At 40.5% G+C, this 21,771-nt stretch overlaps 4 pseudogenes across 4 annotated transcripts; 1 reads left to right on the top strand and 3 right to left on the bottom strand.

Moving 5' to 3' along the window:
• Positions 1 to 1,274: 1,274 nt before the first annotated feature.
• On the bottom strand, positions 1,275 to 2,267 carry LOC310722163 (trace amine-associated receptor 13c pseudogene; annotated as a pseudogene). Its single transcript has one exon. The product of its transcript is annotated as a trace amine-associated receptor 13c pseudogene (transcript).
• Positions 2,268 to 9,749: 7,482 nt separating this feature from the next.
• On the bottom strand, positions 9,750 to 10,739 carry LOC310722184 (trace amine-associated receptor 13c pseudogene; annotated as a pseudogene). The gene has a single exon. The product of its transcript is annotated as a trace amine-associated receptor 13c pseudogene (transcript).
• A 4,233-nt stretch (positions 10,740 to 14,972) lies between these two features.
• On the bottom strand, positions 14,973 to 15,965 carry LOC310722173 (trace amine-associated receptor 13c pseudogene; annotated as a pseudogene). Its single transcript has one exon. The product of its transcript is annotated as a trace amine-associated receptor 13c pseudogene (transcript).
• A 3,027-nt stretch (positions 15,966 to 18,992) lies between these two features.
• On the top strand, positions 18,993 to 19,985 carry LOC310722318 (trace amine-associated receptor 13c pseudogene; annotated as a pseudogene). Its single transcript has one exon. The product of its transcript is annotated as a trace amine-associated receptor 13c pseudogene (transcript).
• Positions 19,986 to 21,771: the final 1,786 nt, after the last annotated feature.

Below are 21,771 nucleotides of genomic sequence, written 5' to 3'. Positions count from 1 at the left end.
TCTCTCAAGAGATTCGAAAATCTGCAGGCCCTTTCTGTGGCCCACTCCTATCTGAAGTTTACTCCTGTCTGGAGTTTACTTTAGGTGCCCTCGGCTGTCCCACGAACCATTAGGTTAAAGACATTCTGCCCTTCTCCGTTTCAGGCCCCAGACCAGGAAAAACTGAACCGGCTGTGAACTGAACCGGTGTGAGCACTGGACACTTACGCCCACAGGGCAGGTCCCTGGAGGAAGTCTGACCAACTCTGTTGTTTTTAATACACTAATTAACATGTGCATGGACAAATATTGATGCTTTACACAAATGTATGATTATTTTCAGTGAAACCAAACTCAACACAGAGCATGAAGACTAAATATTCTTGTAAATGTTGTAAATTATGGTGTTTTAAATAACAAAAATTATCAGGACACCAAACAGAACCTTTGCTATGTTTCCAAACGGAAATTACATTCAGGTCAGGCAGCGCAGAAATTTTTATGGTGTAATCATTTAGCACGCCCACAAGTTTGATTGACAGCTTAATGAATATGATGTCATGCCTTAGGGTAAACAAAAACATCAGAAGACACCGAGCTCAGAAGAATATCTATAAATATTATGTTGAATTCCCCACAGCAATGCTCAGTTTTGATACTAGATTAACGTGTACCAGAATTATAGAAAGAGTTCAGTTATAAAGCAGAAAAGAGGATTCATGCATTAAAGCATATTACATCATCTCTTAATGATGTTGGAGGTTATGGCTAGAGCATGTATGCTGCCAAACTAACTGGATCACTGACACTGGTGTATAAATATGTGTATAGATCTATACTCTTGTCTCAGATTTAGTCACGTGCAATAAACATATACAATGGCACTATACTGTCCCGTAGATTCCGAGGATTCCAAAAGTACCATGAAAGAAACCTGAAATGGAATATTGAGTCAAGCCAACGGAGCTCCTTTTCATAAAGACAAAATGATGGCAGAAGGCTGCAGTAAAAACTTGCCATTTGTTCATGTCCCTGTGTTCCAGATTTTTAGCTGTCACCACCTGCAAATTATTAGCATCCAGGTCTATAAAATAATCCTAACATTTCAGATTCTCATTCTTCACTTACTTGAGGTTATAAAATTAAAGGTACTATATAAATGTCCATTGCAATTTGTTTGTTAATCCCATTCTGTAAAAGATGAGCCTGAACTTCTATCAGATCCTAATTGCTTCAAATCTAAGAAGCAAATATCCAAAGATGTGACACTTTTGTCTCAAAAATATAAAACACATTTATGAAAGAACATTAATTAATGCAGAGTCTGTTTGGAATATTTTCAGAGTTATAATTAATTTAATGCACCTCCTAAACCACGGATAAAACAGAGCGTAAATAACCGGATTAATGGAGGAATTCAGATAAAGCACAATCGCAAGCTTCTGAAAAGTTTCTCTCTGTAGTTCAATAACGTCACCTAATAAACTGTAAATAAAATATGGAAGTAAACACGCCAGAAACACAGACACTAAAATGCCGAGGACTTTGGCTGCTTTTCTCTCAGATTTCATGGAGTGGGAGGTGATTTTCTGTGTTTGAGGTCGTGTGTGATTATTAAGCTCTCTGATAGCAGTGGCGTGTTTCTTAGCAATCAGAAAAACCCGACTGTACAATATGATTATGACAGAAAGTGGAAAAATAAATGTTACAACAAGATCAACTGCAAATAAAACCTCATTCAGGAAAAGATAACAATCTTCAGGACACCGTAAATAGCTTGAAAAGCTTCCATTAAAGTAATAAAATGCTGTGGTATACACCAGACACACAACCCAGTTAGAAGAAACCACAGTACACATTGTCTTACTGGAGATTGTGTTTGCGTAGAGGAAGGGGTTTGAAAGAGCCAGATAGCGATCCACAGCGATCAGAGCGACATTATAGATAGACAGACTTGTTAGAAAATAAGAGGTCATCAAAAAACAGATGCAGTAACCCGTATCAAAGATCCAGCATGACTCCATCGTCCAGATTAATGCCGGCGGCATCACAAAAGCACCCACAAAGAAATCCGACACGGCCAGTGAGAGCACAAGCATGTTGGTCGGAGTGTGAAGCTGTTTGAAGTGAAGAACAGAGATGATGACGAGCAGATTTCCACACACTGTTAGAAGAACCACAACAGCTGAACACATGTACAGTAAGATATAAACTGCAGGAGATACAGATCTCTCTGGACAGGAGAAATTTACACAGAGATTAGACTGGTTAAACTCGGTCAGGTTCATGAAGACATGCATTGTTCAAAATGTCACATTATGGTCAAATGAATTATAAGGTCATGTAGCTTTTTATATACAGTAGTTTGGAATGATGAAGCATGCCTCCTAAGTCTGACTGACAGCACAATGTCATGCCTTGGGGACACCAAAGACCACAGAAGGTATTAAGCACAGAACAATAACAACTTTTGTTTTCTAAATTTTTAAATAAGAAAGCATTCATAGAATCTAGGGACATTAATAAAACATGGAGCCCCCACAAAAAAACCCAAATAAATGTTTGTGTCTTCTAGTGTGGATAAAGAAAACATTTGTAAAGTAACTTGCAAAAACAATTTGTGCTGAATGTCTGGTCTTATACATCTCAGACAGATTTGCTGTTTAGTTTGTTGTCTTAATATCATTATGATATTTATCCCTAGACTAAGATAAACTTGTTTGTCGAAATTATGTCCAGAATATGTGTCAATGCCCTGGTGAGAAGTACCTAGAAAATAGTCCATTGCCAATAGTCAAGCATAGTGGTATTAGTGGTAGTAGTATTTTGCAATATATCTGTTTGGAAAGACTTCAGATCAATTAGGCTTGACTTCCATGGTCAAATAATCAGACACTGCGTCTGATTATTTGACCATGGAAGTCAATCCTACTTGATCTGAATAATACTACTACCACTAATACCACTATGCTTGACTATTGGGAATAGGCAATTTTCTAGGTACTTCTCACCCGGGCATTGACACATATTCTGGACATCATTTTCGCCAAACAAGTTTATCTTAGTCATATTAGAGTAAGTAATTCAAGCTCTTGGACAAGTTGTTTTCAGCAAACTGTTGTGGGATTTCTTGTGAGCAGCTTCAGAAGAGGCCCCTTCTGGGATGACGGCCTAAAAACTGACTGGTTGCAGTGTGAGGTGTACAGTCAGTGCTCAAACGAGTGGACTTTCCACCTCTGCAACGTGTAAAGCAATGGTGCAGAACTCATGCATCTTTTTTTTTAAGCAGTTTCTGCACCTGATGCACAGTACGAGGACTCAACTTTTTTGATGGACCCTTGCGAAGCCTGTTCCGAGTGGAACCCCTCTTGGAAAACCTCTGTATGACCCTGGACATTATACTGTAGCTCAGTTTCAGGGAGTTACTGATCTTCTTACAGCCTCTGCATCTTTGAAAGCAACAATTCTAATTCTCAAATCCTCAGAGAGTTCTTTGCAATGAGGTGCCATCCAGTGGTCAGTATGAGTATGACATGCAGTGGAATGCTTTATATGACTGTCCAGCTTTAAGCATGAAAAAAGCCCTGGGGGCTCTTCTGCCTTGCTACCTGAGTACCTTGAGTCCCTACCAGGCCCTCCCGAGATCTTAGAGACCACCGCCTTAAGGATGTATTCTCCCGCCAATGCATCATCAGGGGTCCGCCGGCCTACACAGTGCACCAGATACTGGAGATCCTGGACTCATGTCGTTTGCAGAGATTACTGCATTCAGAGATCACCATGCATCTGGTGGACTTGGAGGGTTACAGTATGGAGAACCACTCCTGGGTAACCTTCCGAGACATCTTAGACCCTGAGCTCATCAAGAAATTAGACATCCGACACCCTGTTTGGGAGGGAGTTCCTGTCAGGGGTCTACCGCCGCACTGTTTTTTTCTTTTATTCCCTTCTAACATCTGTTGAGGTCCAATCTTTATTTTCATAATTCTACCTTGAGACTTCAAATTTTCCCAAAACACTTATTGTGCTTAAAAGTAAGTTTTGTAGTTTGTTTCAGGTGCAGTTCTGTATCTTTCCTACCTTTTACTTTCGGTTTCTTTTGTTACTTTGTCTGATTGTTTTTTTTGGATTTTGGTTGTCACTTTGCTGGGGTGGTATGTACTTGTATGCTTGTCTCTATTTTCTTTGTCTGTTAACCGTATGCTTACCTCTTTATATTTGCATACTGATCCTTGCTAGTTGGCTTGTAGTCTATTCAAACATGAATGTCTTGCAAGATACAGTATTATTAGGGGTCAGACGTGTTAAAAATGTCCTCTATCGGTAGTATGTATTTGTGCTTGGCATCCTCCATTCTTCTTGACAGGTTGGCTCTTGCACTTTATGTACTTTAATTATTTGATCTGCTGTCCCAAAACAACGGTGTTGTGCATGCATTATGGGGACAAACCTTTGTATTCATCCAAAATTAGTATGAAATGTTTGCCTGTTGAATAAATTCTATTTAAAATGTTCACTGCATTAAAAAAACCCAATAATGAATGCATTTTAATATCAAATGGAGACGGATGATCGGCTGTGAGGACCCCTAATGGGAGCAGCCGAAAGAATAAAGATTTTTTTTTTTTGCAATATACAATACAGGCCTGAAAAAATATTGCTGTAAATCGAATCTGGACCAGCAACTTCAGTGTTTCACAGTGCTGAAATTTCTTAGCCAGTTCTACCTCATTCATACTTTCTCTCAAATTGCATTAAGGCCATGCTCATATTATCATATTATCATTATTAAAGCCTTACGAACATGCAAACCACATTATTCATTTCAAGTCAATGAGTGAGAGTCACATTCAACCCAGCCATTATGGATGCACAATCCAGTGCACTCTTAGTGCCGGTCCCAAGCCCGGGTAAATGGGGAGAAGTGCGTTAGGAATGGCATCCAGCGTAAAACATGTGCCAAATCAAATATGCGGATCACAAATAAGAATTTCATACCGGATCGGTCGAGGCCCGGGTTAACAACGACCGCCACAGGTATCGTTAGCCGACAGGGTACCGGTGGAAATTGGGCTACTGTTGCCAAGGAAAAGGCATATGAGGAGCTGAATAAGAGGTTGGACACTAAGGAAGGAGAAAAGGATTTATACCGATTGGCCAGGCAGAGGGACCGAGCTAGGAAGGATGTACTGCAAGTTAGAGCAGTAAAGGATGGAGAGGGAAATGTGTTGACTAGTGAGGAGAGTGTGTTGAGAAGATGGAGGGAGTATTTTGAGCAGCTGATGAATGAGGAAAATCAGAGAGAGAGAAGGTTGGATGATGTGGAGTTGGTGAAGCAGGATGTAGATAGGATTAGTAAGGAGGAAGTGAGAGCAGCGATTAAGAGGATGAAGAGTGGAAAATCGGTTGGACCAGATGACATACCGGTAGAAGCGTGGAGATGTTTAGAAGAGATGGCAGTGGAGTTTTTGACCAGGTTGTTTAACAGGATTTTGGAAGGTGAGAAGATGCCTGAGGAATGGAGAAGAAGTGTGCTGGTACCGATCTTTAAGCATAAAGGAGATGTGCAGACCTGCAGTAACTATAGGGGAATTAAGTTGATCAGTCACACCATGAAGTTATGGGAAAGAGTAGTGGAAGCCAGGCTGAGAGAAGAGGTGACAATCTGTGAGCAACAGTATGGTTTCATGCCAAAGAAGAGCACCACAGATGCCTTATTTGCTATTAGGATGTTGATGGAGAAGTATAGAGAAGACACTTTATGTACATTACTGATCTGTATCCTTATTTAATACCCACACTGTCTATACTGTCTCACATTGTCTGTATTGTCTGTATTGTCTTGTATTGTCTTGTACAGTCTGTTTTTGTCTTGTCTGTTTTGTCATGTATAGGTTTTATTTATGTCTGTACTTTTGAGAGTCACTAACAGCTGGAACCAAATTCCTTGTGTGTGTCAACACACTTGGCCAATTAAACCTGATTCTGATTCTGATTCTGATTCTGAGAAGGACAGAAGGAATTGCATTGTGTATTTGTGGATTTAGAGAAAGCGTACGACAGGGTGCCGAGAGAGGAGTTGTGGTATTGTATGAGGAAGTCTGGTGTGTCAGAGAAGTATGTGAGGGTGGTGCAGGACATGTATGAGGACAGTGTGACGGCAGTGAAGTGTGCAGTAGGTACGACAGACTGGTTCAGGGTGAAGGTTGGACTGCATCGAGGATCGGCCCTGAGCCCTTTCCTGTTTGCAGTGGTGATGGACAGGTTGACGGACGAGGTCAGACAGGAGTCTCCCTGGACTATGATGTTTGCGGATGATATTGTCATTTGTGGTGAGAGTAGGGAGCAGGTTGAGAAGAGCCTGGAGAGGTGGAGATATGCGTTGGAGAGAAGGGGAATGAGAGTCAGTAGGAGTAAGACAGAGTACATGTGTGTGAATGAGAGGGAGGGCAATGGCGTGATACGGTTGAAGAAAGAAGAGCTGGAAAAGGTGAAGGAGTTCAGGTACCTGGGGTCAACAGTGCAAAGTAATGGAGAGTGTGTTAGAGAAGTAAAGAAAAGAGTGCAGGCAGGGTGGAGTGGGTGGAGAAGAATGACAGGAGTGATTTGTGATAGTAGGGTATCTGCAAGAATGAAAGGGAAAGTTTATAGGACTGTGGTGAGACCTGAGATGTTGTATGGTTAGAGACATTAAGTAAAAGACAGGAGGTGGAGCTGGAGGTAGCAGAGCTGAAGATGTTGAGGTTTTCGTTGGGAGTGATGGGGATGGACAAGATCAGAAATTAGTTTATTAGAGGGACAGCGCATGTAGGATGTTTTGGTGACAAGGTGAGGGAGGCGAGATTGAGATGGTTTGGACATGTGCAAAGGAGGGACATGAATTATATTGGTAGAAGAATGCTGAGGATGGATCCACCAGGTAGGAGGAAAAGAGGAAGGCAAAGGAGGAGGTTAATGGATGTGGTGAGGGAAGACATGCAGGTAGTTGGTGTGAAAGAGGCAGATGCAGAGGACAGGGGGGTATGGAGACAGATGATCTGCTGTGGCGACCCCTAATGGGAGCAGCCGAAAGAAAAAGAAGAGTGAGAGTCACATTCATGCTTTAAAATTCCATAATTTACCTTCAGACTGTAAAGATGAGTTCAGACGTGTCTATATAATTGAAAGCGTAGGCAGCCCCCATAGTCCCTGTGGAGATTGTGTTTGTGTAGAAAAATGGTTTGGAAAGAGCCAAATAGCGATCCACAGAGATCAGAGCAACATTATAGAAGGATAAGAACAAAAAGTATCCACCAAGCAACCAAAAACAGATGTAGAAACTTCTCCCAAGAATCCAGCAATTAAGAAAACATTAATAGAAAAAAAATACATCGAACCCAACCAAAGGCCATGAAATCTGCTCACAGTTTAAGTATTGAAGATTACTCCAAGGCATCGAATGTTATACCAAAGAATTTAGAGTATAAATCATTCCCAGGCATTTAGGGTTGCACATCTATGGTTATGACAAGGCATCTAGGTCTAGGAACAAATTATGTTATGGCAGTAGGTTGGTGAGGAAGCCTGGAGTTCATTCGTGTCCTAATGGAGCTTGATGTATTTACAAGTGGAAATAAAATGCGGGAGAACAATTCTTAGGCTTCTTAGTTCAATTGAAGAATAAACTCTAATGTTAAAGTGTACAAAGACATTCTGCATATTGTATGCATTCTGAGGAGGAAGGGTGGATGATTCCAAAAGCGAAGGACTCCAAGATGTAATCAGTCATGGCCTCTCTTTCAGGACCCATTAGAAATGCTCACAGAGATCCGAGAGATTCAACTCCATCACATTCATGAATAAAATGTTTATCTAATATCTACATAGTTTAAGTAAAATTATAACTATAAAATTTTTAAATAAATGTTTTGCAAGTGGCTCTGTTTTATATAGTCTAGAAATTGGCCACACCCCCTAATTTGAAAGGCAGCATAATTAATATGATGTCATGCCCTTTAAGAATGAAATGCCAACAAAACATGGTCTCTGACTGACTGATGAGACATGTGGCATAACTTTGCTTCTAAAAATTAAAACAAAACATGTTTTAAATTCATTATTATGAAACCAAATACATTGTGTTCAACAAGTGAACATCAGCATATATATCGCTAATGTCAGTTAATTATATTTATAAAGAATGACACAAAAAACTCCTCCATGAAAAGTTAAACACATTTGTTACATGGCTGTCAGACATGTCTAAAAAGTATGAATTGTATAAGATGATGTGAAAATGCCATGTGACCTATAGACAGTGTTTTTGTTGGGATGTCTGAGGACAAGTTCCTGGAAGGAGGCCGTACTGCCAGCCTCTGTCATGATGTGTGACGTGGGAGCAGGATGCCCCCTAGCATGAACGGTTCCTGGTGAGACATGGTGCAATCACCCCCTGGGTTCAGCAGGTCATGAAAGGAGGCCATGACATGGTCCCCTGGCACAGCAACCTCAAATGTGTCTTGGGAGGCCACCACTTGCTCAGAGAGATCTTAAAATGGGGCTTCGGAGGCCACCTGGTGCACAGCCATGGCTAAAAAGGCCCACTAATAGGCACTTGCTTGATCTTGACTTGGATTGAACTTAGCTATACTTAGAATCAGCTGGAAGAGCCTACTTATAGGGCCCTGGCATGACCTCGATTTAAGGGGTCCCCTCATGAACCATTGATTTTTTTTAAAGGGAACCCTCATTGGCCACTGAATTGGATTGAGGGGCCTCCTCCTGGGCCTTTGACTTGGCTTGGGGGGCCTCCTTCTTGGCCACTGACTTGGACTTGGCTATAGCAGCCTCCTCTTTAGTTCCTAATATGAACTTATCTTGAATGTACTCTCGTGAGCCCCTGACTTGCGCAGGTTATTTAGCAGTGTAGAAGAGTGGAGGTTCAGGTTGGTACTTTAAATGTTGGTACTATGACTGGTAAAGGGAGAGAGAGAGCTGATATGATGGAGAGGAGAAAGGTAGAGATGTTGTGTGTTCAGGAGACCAAGTGGAAAGGGAGTAAAACCAGGAACATTGGAGGAGGAGGTTTAAACTTTTCCAGGAATGAGACAATTAGTTTTCTTCTTCTTATTTTGGCTGCTCCCATTAGGGGGCGCCACAGCGGATCATCCGTCTCCATACCCCCCTGTCCTCTACATCTGCCTCTTTCACACTAACTACCTGCATGTCTTCCCTCACCACATCCATAAACCTGCTCCTTGGTCTTCCTCTTTTCCTCCTTCCTGGTGTCTCCATCCTCAGCATTCTCCTACTGATATACCCCATGTCCCTCCTCTGCACATGTCCAAACCATCTCAATCTCACCTCCCTCACCTTGTCTCCAAAACGTCCTACATGTGCTGTCCCTCTAATAAACTAATTTCTAATCCTGTCCATCGTCGTCACTCCCAATGAACATCTTAATGAGACAATTAGTAGTAAAATAAATAAATAAATAAACAAACATTACCATTATTCTTTATTATCTCATAAAGATGTCTAACATTTTCATAAGGAAATGACACTCTCAAGATAAACATATATAATATAAAATATTCACTGTGGAAGTAATAATTAATCTACAAACAAACTCCTTATATTTCAATTGAATTTCGTTATAAATATTTGAAGGGCAAATGCTGCTAGTGGAGAAAATAGTATTGTGGAGGTTATAATTGAATTTTTGATAGAAGTTTGAATGGTTTATAATATGAATATGTAAAAACATCATCGTAAGGAACCGAAAAGTATTTTCATGAAAGAACATTAATTAATGAAGAATCTGTTTGGAATATCTGCAGAGTTATAATTAATTTAAAGCACCTCCTAAACCACGGATAAAACAGAGCGTAAATAAATGGATTAATGGTGGAATTCAGAAAAACCACCATCATGAGTTCATGAATTATTTCTATTTGTAATTTAATAACGTCACCTAATAAACTGTAAATAAAATACGGAAGTAAACACACCAGAAACACAGACACTAAAATCCCGAGGACTTTGGCTGCTTTTCTCTCAGATTTCATGGAGTGGGAGGTGATTTTCTGTGTTTGAGGTCGTGTGTGATTATTAAGCTCTCTGATAGCAGTGGCGTGTTTCTTAGCGATCAGAAAAACCCGACTGTACAATATGATTATGACAGAAAGTGGAAATATAAATGATATTACAAGGTCAATTACAGTCCCAACCTCATTCATGAACACAAAACACTTTCCAGGACACATTACACTTGTGAAGTTTGCATTGAAATATAAGAGCGCTAAGCTATAGGCCAATACTACACACCAGTCAAAAATAATTACAATACAACTGATCCTCAACGATACTCTGTTCATGTAAAGAAACGGGTGTGACAGAGCCAAATACCTATCCACAGCAATCAGACTGACATTGTTAATTGATATGATTGTGAGGAATCCACCAATAAACCAAAAGATGGTGCAGAAACCTCTGTTAAAAATCCAGCATGTTTCAATAATCCAGATTAACATAGATGGCATGAGTAAAGCTCCAACGAGGAAATCCGACACGGCCAGTGAGAACACGAGCATGTTGGTCGGCGTGTGAAGCTGCTTGAAGTGAAGAACAGAGATGATGATGGGCAGATTTCCACACACTGTTAGAAGAACCACAGCAGCTGAACACACGTACAGTAAGATATAAACTGCAGGAGATACAGATCTCTCTGGACAGGAGAAATGCTCACAGATATCAGAGAGATTTAACTCCGTCACATTCATGAATAAAATGTTTATCTAATATCTACATAGTTTAAGTAAAACTATAACTATAAAATTTTTAAATAAATGTTTTGCAAGTGGCTCTGCTTTATATAGTCTAGAAATTGGCCACACCCCCTAATTTGAAAGGCAGCATAATTAATATGATGTCATGCCCTTTAAGAATGAAATGCCAACAAAACATGGTCTCTGACTGACTGATGAGACATGTGGCATAACTTTGCTTCTAAAAATTGAAACAAAACATGTTTGAAGTTCATTATTATGAAACCAAATACATTGTGTTCAACAAGTGAACATCAGCATATACAGTGAGGAAAATAAGTATTTGAACACGCTGCTATTTTGCAAGTTCTCCCACTTAGAAATCATGAAGGGGTCTGAAATTGTCATCGTAGGTGCATGTCCACTGTGAGAGACATAATCTAAAAAAAAAATCCAGAAATCACAATATATGATTTTTAAACTATTTATTTGTATGATACAGCTGCAAATAAGTATTTGAACACCTGTCTATCAGCTAGAATTCTGACCCTCAAAGACCTGTTAGTCTGCCTTTAAAATGTCCACCTCCACTACATTTATTATCCTAAATTAGATGCACCTGTTTGAGGTCGTTAGCTGCATAAAGATACCTGTCCACCCCATACAATCAGTAAGAATCCAACTACTAACATGGCCAAGACCAAAGAGCTGTCCAAAGACACTAGAGACAAAATTGTACACCTCCACAAGGCTGGAAAGGGCTACGGGGAAATTGCCAAGCAGCTTGGTGAAAAAAGGTCCACTGTTGGAGCAATCATTAGAAAATGAAAGAAGCTAAACATGACTGTCAATCTCCCTCGGACTGGGGCTCCATGCAAGATCTCACCTCGTGGGGTCTCAATGATCCTAAGTAAGGTGAGAAATCAGCCCAGAACTACACGGGAGGAGCTGGTCAATGACCTGAAAAGAGCTGGGACCACCGTTTCCAAGGTTACTGTTGGTAATACACTAAGACGTCATGGTTTAAAATCATGCATGGCACGGAAGGTTCCCCTGCTTAAACCAGCACATGCCAGGCATGTCTTAAGTTTGCCAATGACCATTTGGATGATCCAGAGGAGTCATGGGAGAAAGTCATGTGGTCAGATGAGACCAAAATAGAACTTTTGGGTCATAATTCCACTGAACGTGTTTGGAGGAAGAAGAATGATGAGTACCATCCCAAGAACACCATCCCTACTGTGAAGCATGGGGGTGGTAGCATCATGCTTTGGGGGTGTTTTTCTGCACATGGGACAGGGCGACTGCACTGTATTAAGGAGAGGATGACCGGGGCCATGTATTGCGAGATTTTGGGGAACAACCTCCTTCCCTCAGTTACAGCATTGAAGATGGGTCGAGGCTGGGTCTTCCAACATGACAATCACCCGAAGCACACAGCCAGGATAACCAAGGAGTGGCTCTGTAAGAAGCATATCAAGGTTCTGGCGTGGCCTAGCCAGTCTCCAGACCTAAACCCAATAGAGAATCTTTGGAGGGAGCTCAAACTCCGTGTTTCTCAGCGACAGGCCAGAAACCTGACTGATCTAGAGAAGATCTGTGTGGAGGAGTGGGCCAAAATCCCTCCTGCAGTGTGTGCAAACCTGGTGAAAAAAACTACAGGAGACGTTTGACCTCTGTAATTGCAAACAAAGGCTACTGTACCAAATATTAACATTGACTTTCTCAGGTGTTCAAATACTTATTTGCAGCTGTATCATACAAATAAATAGTTAAAAATCATACATTGTGATTTCTGGATTTTTTTTTTTAGATTATGTCTCTCACAGTGGACATGCACCTACGATGACAATTTCAGACACTCCATGATTTCTAAGTGGGAGAACTTGCAAAATAGCAGCGTGTTCAAATACTTATTTTCCTCACTATATATCGCTAATGTCAGTTAATTATATTTATAAAGAATGACACAAAAAACTCCTCCATGAAAAGTTAAACACATTTGTTACATGGCTGTCAGACATGTTTAAACAGTATGAATTGTATGAGATGATGTAAAAATGCCATGTGACCTATAGACAGTGTTTTTGTTGGGATGTCTGAGGACAAGTTCCTGGAAGAAGGCCGTACTGCCAGCCTCTGTCATGATGTGTGACGTGGGAGCAGGATGCCCCCTAGCATGAACGGTTCCTGGTGAGACATGGTGCAATCACCCCCTGGGTTCAGCAGGTCATGAAAGGAGGCCATGACATGGTCGCACAGCGACCTCAAATGTGTCTTGGGAGGCCACCACTTGCTCAGAGAGATCTTAAAATGAGGCTTCGGAGGCCACCTGGTGCACAGCCATGGCTAAAAAGGCCCACTTATAGGCACTTGCTTGATCTTGACTTGGATTGAACTTAGCTATACTTAGAATCAGCTGGAAGAGCCTACTTATAGGGCCCTGGCATGACCTCGATTTAAGGGGTCCCCTCATGAACCATTGATTTTTTTTAAAGGGAACCCTCATTGGCCACTGAATTGGATTAAGGGGCCTCCTCCTGGGCCTCTGACTTGAGGGGCCTCCTCCTGGGCCTCTGACTTGGCTTGGGGGGCCTCCTCCTGGGCCTCTGACTTGGCTTGGGGGGCCTCCTTCTTGGCCTCTGACTTGGACTTGGCTATAGCAGCCTCCTCTTTAGTTCCTAATATGAACTTATCTTGAATGTACTCTCGTGAGCCCCTGACTTGCGCGGTTATTTATACACACAATGCAGAAGTGGAAACAGCTGTGCAGACATGTGAAACCAAGAACCACTGACAAGATAAAGGCCTTGAGGATGCAGCATGTTGTGTAAAGGATCTTGATGGAGGAAAGAGAGACCATGTTGAGCTTTTTAATTGACCCGACTATAAGCAGTAGGGTCTTGCAGTCTAAAACAGTTGCCAAACCAGGCAGAGATGCAGCTGCTGAGGATGCTCTTGATGTTCCCTCTGTAGAAAGCGGTGAGCATAAGTAGATGGAGCTGGGCCTTCCCCAGCTTCCTCAAAAAGTAATGATTCCGCAAGTAAGAAGTAGAGATGCAGGGAGTCATTCCTTTGTCCTTCTGAAATCAACAACCATCTCTTTGGTTTTATTCAAATTTATATACATGTTGTTGGCTGTACCTTGAACTTTTGCATTTCATCTCTGAATGCTGATGTTTTTTATTTTTGCTGATGAGACCAACCGCAGTCTTAGGGAGAGTCTCCTTGTGTTGCAGTGTAAACCGCAATGGACTGAGCACACAGACCTGGTGGCCCCAGTGTTCACTGTGATGATGCTGGGAATTGGGCTGCTGTTGGCTGAAGGAGGAGAAGGAGAGGAGGAAGACGTCTACAGAGACGGCAGGGAAAGAAGAAGTGTAGAAGAGTGGAGGTTCAGGTTGGTACTTTAAATGTTGGTACTATGACTGGTAAAGGGAGAGAGAGAGCTGATATGATGGAGAGGAGAAAGGTAGAGATGTTGTGTGTTCAGGAGACCAAGTGGAAAGGGAGTAAAACCAGGAACATTGGAGGAGGAGGTTTAAACTTTTCCAGGAATGAGACAATTAGTTTTCTTCTTCTTCTTTTGGCTGCTCCCATTAGGGGGCGCCACAGCGGATCATCCGTCTCCATACCCCCCTGTCCTCTACATCTGCCTCTTTCACACTAACTACCTGCATGTCTTCCCTCACCACATCCATAAACCTGCTCCTTGATCTTCCTCTTTTCCTCCTTCCTGGTGTCTCCATCCTCAGCATTCTCCTACTGATATACCCCATGTCCCTCCTCTGCACATGTCCAAACCATCTCAATCTCACCTCCCTTACCTTGTCTCCAAAACGTCCTACATGTGCTGTCCCTCTAATAAACTCATTTCTAATCCTGTCCATCATCGTCACTCCCAATGAACATCTTAATGAGACAATTAGTAGTAAAATAAATAAATAAATAAACAAACATTACCATTATTCTTTATTATCTCATAAAGATGTCTGTTACATTTTCATAAGGAAATGACACTCTCAAGATAAACATATATAATATAAAATATTCACTGTGGAAGTAATAATTAATCTACAAACAAACTCCTTATATTTCAATTGAATTTCATTATAAATATTTGAAGGGCAAATGCTGCTAGTGGAGAAAATAGTATTGTGGAGGTTATAATTTAATTTTTGATAGAAGTTTGAATGGTTTATAATATGAATATGTAAAAACATCATTATAAGGAACCGAAAAGTATTTTCATGAAAGAACATTAATTAATGAAGAATCTGTTTGGAATATCTGCAGAGTTATAATTAATTTAAAGCACCTCCTAAACCACGGATAAAACAGAGCGTAAATAAATGGATTAATGGTGGAATTCAGAAAAACCACCATCATGAGTTCATGAATTATTTCTATTTGTAATTTAATAACGTCACCTAATAAACTGTAAATAAAATACGGAAGTAAACACACCAGAAACACAGACACTAAAATCCCGAGGACTTTGGCTGCTTTTCTCTCAGATTTCATGGAGTGGGAGGTGATTTTCTGTGTTTGAGGTCGTGTGTGATTATTAAGCTCTCTGATAGCAGTGGCGTGTTTCTTAGCGATCAGAAAAACCCGACTGTACAATATGATTATGACAGAAAGTGGAAATATAAATGATACAACAAGATCAATTACAGTCCAAACCTCACTACCAGTGAGAAAACACTCTCCAGGACACATTACAGAACCTGTGAAGTTTCCAGTGAAACATATAAGTGTTACTATATAAATGCCCAGTACGCACCAGTCTGAAACAATTACAATACAACTGATCCTCACTGATACTCTGTTCATGTAAAAAAATGGATGTGAGAGAGACAAATAGCGATCCACAGAGATCAGAGCGACATTATAGACTGATAAGATTGTGAGGAAACTGCCAATAAACCAAAAAAAGGTGCAGAAAATCTTCCCAAAAATCCAGCATGTTTCAATTATCCAGATTAACACCGGCGGCATCACAAAAGCACCGACGAGGAAATCCGTCACGGCCAGTGAGAGCACGAGCATGTTGGTCGGAGTGTGAAGCTGCTTGAAGTGAAGAACAGAGATGATGACGAGCAGATTTCCACACACTGTTAGAAGAACCACAGCAGCTGAACACACGTACAGTAAGATATAAACTGCAGGAGATACAGATCTCTCTGGACAGGAGAAATGCTCACAGAGATCAGAGAGATTCAACTCCGTCACGTTCATGAACACAGCAGGTTTTATAATAAAACAGTAAACGTAAATCAAAATAAATAAACATTTTTTAGCAGCTCTGGTGATTTATATAGTTTAGAATTTGATCACACCCCCTAATGTTAGTGACAGAATTATGAATATGATGTAATGCTTTGATGGAACAAAAAGGCCTTGAAGGGATCCTGTCACATGGTTGTCAGACACGAGTAAACACTCTGGGAAAACATGAGACATCATTAGACATTGGATTTTTATTTTTATTTTTTTTGTGTTGCCTTTAATTTTTTGTGGTAAAGTGATTGCCAGGTGGACCACATGTCTATATATGCATCTTCTCAAAAGTATTTTCTCAAAAGATTGTTTCCACTCAGAAATTCAGACAGTGAATTGCTAAATTGACATGAACATGTGTACGGGCAGAAAATGGCCACAAGGTGGCGGTAGATACCGTGAATTAAAGCTTTGCTAAAGAAATGGAAGAAGTGGCATTTCTGCCAGCAGGGTTTGAAAAGATTTCTGATAGTCAGCAATTTACACCAATTTTAAAGCATTTGGTCCCATCGTGATCTAACCGTAGTTCTAGATTTGCTCTCACCATCACCTTTTGAGGTCTTTGTAATAAACATGTTCTAAAATGTATCAGAATCAGTTTTATTGAACAAGCATGCCTAAGCATATAATAAATTAGGTTTCTGGTTTACACCAAAAAAAACAGTGTACATTTAACATACAGGCAGTGCATAATGTAACCATGGCGACATGCCGTTGTCTGCTAAAAAACTGAGCAGGTTTCAAGCACTGATGCTGGACCCCTTCTGTGCACACATTTTATTTTGGGTCACATCAAGTCAACATTGCATCCTAACCATGCTGAAGTCCTGAAGTTGACAGTTTTACTGTTTTTTTGGAGTGGTAGAAGATAGTCTAGTTTAAAAGAATGTACTTGTTACATGAGCATTTTTCCTGAGAAGCTTTAACACAATGCCTGCAAAATAATTCCACCATCCAAATATTCACCAAGGAAACGCTAACGAAAATCTATTTGGAAGCTATATATCAGTATATTCTCTTATTTTTTGAAAAGTAATTGGCTGTATCTCAATTAGGCCGTACTGAAATTGAAGCAATGTGTTTTTCCATCTTTTATTTATGTTATAAAATGTCACATGCACTTTAAAGTCATGATATTGCTTTATGAACATGTTTCTTCGCATCTGAATACAGTGTAGAAAATAATTCATTTGAAAAATTCCAAATTTTTTCTCTGAGTGCTCCAAGGTGGCTTGCATCATCTCCCTGTTATTAGCCAAGGCCAGACTGTGGGCCCCCATGGAGTGGGAGCATCAGTCGGCCATCTGGTCATTGAACAATGGCTTCTCCGGGGAGCTGCAGAAGATTTTGACACTTCCTGACCCCAGACCAGGAGAGGTTGAACCGGCTGTGCCCAGTCTGAGCGCTGGACTGTTATGTCCACTGTAAGAGTCCCTGGAGAAAATTGGAACAACTGTTCATCTGCTAAGGCCCTCTGAGGAGAGGCCTTCCTGCTCATTAGCAGACGCTCAGCAGGTGGATTATTGATGCTATTGCATCGACTTACGGGTCCTCTGTTCTCCTCGCTCCAGTCGGGGTCAGAGCTCACTCGACCTGGAGTGTGGCAGCCTCTAAGGCTTGGTCCTCTGGAGTGTCCCTTTAAAACCTCTGTGACACTTCGGGGTGGTCCACCCCGCTCACCTTTGCCAGGTTTTATAACCTTGACCACTGTGCCACTTGTGGCACCTCTGTCCTCTGACCTTGTGGTCATTCAGACTAGTTAGGGACTGGTTGGTGTGCTGTTATTGGACTCTCGCTCCCAAAGCGTTCCTACGCAGCTCGAGTTCCTGAATGGGAACGTCTCTAGGTTAGGTATGTAACCCTATTTCCCTGGGAACAATACGTTGTGTCTCTAGCCACACCTCCGGCGCCCCGTCAGCGCTTATTTGACAGTTACAGAAGCTGAAGCCGTCTTCTCTACAGGTGAGCTTTATACTCCCTGGTCATGACGTCACCCTGACATCAAGTGACAGCCTGTCTTCAATTTTGACTGATTAGACTCATTACTCAGAGCATGGACAACGCAGTCGCGTTCCCAAGGTGTTCCGACGCAGAGTCTCGTTCCCTCAGGGAACAAGGTTTACATACGTACCATAAAGACGATATACAGGAAGTATGAAATCTTATATTTTTGTTTCTTGTATATGTGTAAAGTTCTCAATTTACTTTAAACTATTTTTTATATATTAGTGCACCTTTAAATATGAGAAAATAACAGAAGTACACATTGACAAGCAAGGAGAAACTGGAATTATTTCAATGCTACTTTGTGGAAGGACATTCATATGCAGTGATGTTGCAGATGCTGCAGAATATCATGACAAAGATTAGTTTGTACACTTTTACACATACGTTCCAACTTTCTCCTGCCGCAGACTGTTGTACTTCCTGTATATCTTGAATGTTAACGTGCTTCTGTATTTGTTCATTTGTTTTGGGATTTGTTAATGTGTTTATTAGAAATGCAATTGTAAACACTAAAGCACATAATATTATCACTTGGGTGTATATTTTGTGCAAAATGCCACATCCTAATATCCTCCATACAGAGCGTTACTAACTGTGAGGCCTCACAGGGCCTGTTTCTTCCTTTATACATCTCAAGATCTTATAGTTCTAATAGAGTGTCTTTAAAAAAAAAAAAAATAAAAAGGTAAACATTTTTTACTATCCATTTCCAGCATTGGACCATTGTTTCCAGTGGCATTTTTATTAATAATAATAATAATAATAATAATAATAATAATGCCTTTTCAAATTGGTATTTACATTTGGACTTTTGTTCCAACAAAGCATTACCTCAGATTAATGACGCTGCCAGTCAGATTAGGGGGCGTGACCAATTATTAAACTATATAAAGAACCAGAGCTGCATTTATTTACGTCTTTCTTCATTTATTATTTTTTTCATTTTTTTTTTTTATTTATTATAGAAACGTTGTGTTCATGAACCTGACAGAATTGAATCTCTCTGATCTCTGTGAGCATTTCTCCTGTCCAGAGAGATCTGTATCTCCTGCAGTTTATATCTTACTGTACGTGTGTTCAGCTGCTATGGTTCTTCTAACAGTGTGTGGAAATCTGCTCGTCATCATCTCTGTTCTTCACTTCAAGCAGCTTCACACTCCGACCAACATGCTCGTGCTCTCTCTGGCCGTGACGGATTTCTTTGTTGGTGCTTTGGCGATGCCGCCGATGTTAATCTGGATTATTGAAAGATGCTGGATTTTTGGGAGAGGTTACTGCACCATGTTGTGGTTGATTGGTTTTTTCCTTACAAATTTATCAATCTATAATGTCGCTCTGATCGCTGTGGATCGCTATTTTGCTCTCTCATACCCCTTTTTCTACATGAACAGAGTATCAGTAAGATTAACTTGTATCGTAATTATTTCTGACTGGTGTGTACAGGTGGTCTATATCTTAGTATTTATGTATTTCAGTGGAAACTTCACAAATTCTATAGTGTGTCCTGGAGAGTGTTTTCTTTTACTAAATGAGGTTTGGGCTGTAGTTGATCTTATAATAACATTTATATTTCCACTTTCTGTCATATTCATATTGTACAGTCTGGTTTTTCTGATCGCTAAGAAACACGCCACTGCTATCAGAGAGCTTAATAATCACACACGACCTCAAACACAGAAAATCACCTCCCACTCCATGAAATCTGAGAGAAAAGCAGCCAAAGTCCTCGGCATTTTAGTGTCTGTGTTTCTGGCGTGTTTACTTCCTTATTATATTTACAGTTTATTAGGTGACGTTATTGAAATACATGCAGAAACATTTCACAAACTCATGATTTTCATGTGTCTGAATTCCACCATTAATCCGGTTATTTACGCTCTGTTTTATCCGTGGTTTAGGAGGTGCATTAAATTAATTATAACTCTGCAAATATTCCAAACAGACTCTGAATTGATGAATGTTCTTGCATGAAATGCCTTTTTATCTCTTTATGTCTTTAATATTTCTTTTATTCATCATTTAAACTTCAAACACAAAACCGAATTTCATCCCCGACAATATACTGTTTTATCCAGTAACAATATTTCCATGATTAATAATCGATTGAATTCAAATCTTACTAGTTTTATTATATAGATGATTGTACCTGATTATAATTGTAAATTGTAATTTTACTTGTAAAAATGTAACAGATACTTTCATGAAATAACAAGCGCTGATCATTTGTTTAATTATTTTATTGCATATTGCCTCAAATGCAATGCCGCTTTCCTATTTTCAAGGTCCTCAACCCGGTGGTCTGCTGTCACAAGCTCTCTAGAGTTCTCCGCATCCCCCCGACCTTCCATGTATCCCATCTCATGCCCGCAAAGCCTGCTTCTTTTTCTCCTTCTCTTTTGTTCATAATTAAAAGACGTTTTATTAAATCTCTCTTCTGTGTTCTGCATTTGGGTTCAGATGGTCAGTGCCTGACATAATCAGGTTAATTGGCAACAGGTCAGTAACAACTAGGTATTAAAAAAAGACAGCGTTAGAGATGGGCAGAGGTTTACCAATCTAGAAAAAAGTGCACCTTCATATTTTGGAAATATTTTAAGGAGTGGAGACTGCATTTATTTCTCAACATACTATCCTTCTACATTTACACACTAATACCAGCATTTAACCAAAACCTAGAAAGAATCTGCATAGAAAGATTTGTCAGTATGCCTGAGCCATCCTAGCTAGATTATATTAAGTTTGTAATCTGGCGTACCAGTGTAGATTTATTCATTGCTAGAGACTCAAAGGACTTTTGTACGTTGCTCTGGACAAGTCTGCTAAATGCCGCAAATGTAAATGTAAATGTAATCCTAGGAAAGGCCTGCTAGACTTGATTTAGATATATTTAGCCTAATGGGGAGAGGGCCCATCTAGAGTGGGGGTAGGCGGACGTCACACAGAAAAAGACGTCTTGAACCGCAAAACTGTGGGTGAGCCCCGGTGTAAGTACTGATTAAGTATAATGGGAGGCCTCCATGTCAGCCTCAGGTTGAAGCTCATCATTGTAGACTGAAATGTCAGCTGTAGCATTAAGCTTGATGGTTAAGTTCCAAGGTTGAGCTTGGTAGTGGAGGTTATCAAGTTAACCTCAGGCTAGAACTTGTATGTTGACCTTGGATTTGAGCTCTTCATGGCCTTTTCACTTAAAAGAATGGAAATGGCCATGCGGGCTCATCAGTCAAGCTGATCTCTCAAGCTCAAAAGATCTCAATATCACACTTATGCTACTGTTAAAGAAAATCATTTAGCAAGCAGGTCAACAAACCCAATGATATGGCTAGTGTCTTTAGTTCCTGTCTGAATCAGGAGTTCCACCTATTTGTGAGTGTTTCCATGGATCTCAAATGCATTGACAGTTAGTTTGAGTTAGTTGTAGTTTAGTTAGATACAAAGAATGAACAACCATCTCAGCCTTGTAGGAGATTATGTCCCAGGTACTTGGGGCCTTTCACCAGGCAGAGACAAATCAACCAGGTGACTTACAGCATTGGTGTCATCTGGGACCTCTTACCACAAAGGTAATACCAAAACCTTGCCAGGCCCTCTTAACAATGACATACTGCCTGCATACCTGGCAATAAAAAATACTCTGTTCATAATGTGAGGGGGGTATAGGTCTGAGGGTCATGGTCAACAACCAATATTGGATGCCTGTGATCTTGGCCCTCGAGCACCTGTGCATTAAAAACTGCATGTGCTCAGAAACATCTTTAGA

Source organism: Silurus aristotelis (assembly GCF_946808225.1).
Source record: "Silurus aristotelis genome assembly, chromosome: 28".
NCBI lineage: Eukaryota > Metazoa > Chordata > Actinopteri > Siluriformes > Siluridae > Silurus > Silurus aristotelis.
This window is presented reverse-complemented; position numbering and strand designations above follow the sequence as displayed.